Below are 959 nucleotides of genomic sequence, written 5' to 3' on the forward strand. Positions count from 1 at the left end.
TAGCAGCTAAGGTTAGATCAGTTTCATTAAGCATGCATCTTGTCTTATTATCTATTTTCCTTTCTTATTTATTTCTATACTTATTTCATATAAATTAATAAATTATTATTTTGTTAGGAGGCCAAACTAGGTAAAATATAAAAAGACAACAACATTACATAACTTAAATTACACTGAAAAATCAAAACAACAAACAAGAAACACTAACATTTTTTATATTTTCTGTCTTAGTCATTTCATCAAACAGTTGGTTTGCGATAATTGTGCATTGTTACATTATGAAAATCAAAATCAAATAAGGTATAATTTGGATTCTGTACATTCAATTTAAACTCTATTATGAGTTTTTCCTTGCATATTTTGAATGGATACAGAATGATGGACAGCAAGAAGGTAAGAGTTGCAGAAAGTAACAAATGAACAAAAATCAAAACTCATTAACCTTCACATTAACCTTGCAGAAGCATAACACATCACTAGAAACGAATGAGAATGGATAGAGAGCTGAGAGATGCTGTTGCAGAGAGTAACGCCGCTGCTATTGGAGACGCTACTGGGGATGGACAGCGAGCTCAAGAATGCTGATTTGTGTTGAGCGTGCTCCAGCATTGAGAGTAAGAAAGATGGCGTGCAAGAGTGTAGAGGAGAGAGTGTGTGGAATTTTGGGGAAGAAGAAGAGCATGTGGTAAAGGAGCGTGAGTACATGCTCTCTATATGAATTTAGGCTTTATTTTGTTTGAGGTATAAAAATACTAATGCTGGTTATTTGCTGGCCCAAAAATTAGAAAATTGTTGGTCCCCTAGTGGTGCTCTTTTCGTTATCCTAGAATGAACTTACTTATAATTCTGATTAAACCTCAAAATCATTAGTGTTATTTACCTCATTTTTTCCTAAATTTTTTTATGATGAGCTCATCTTTATTAAAATTAAAAAATAAATTATATAATATATATTTCAT

The sequence above is a fragment of the Arachis ipaensis genome, chromosome B10 (assembly GCF_000816755.2).
Source record: "Arachis ipaensis cultivar K30076 chromosome B10, Araip1.1, whole genome shotgun sequence".
NCBI classification, from domain to species: domain Eukaryota; kingdom Viridiplantae; phylum Streptophyta; class Magnoliopsida; order Fabales; family Fabaceae; genus Arachis; species Arachis ipaensis.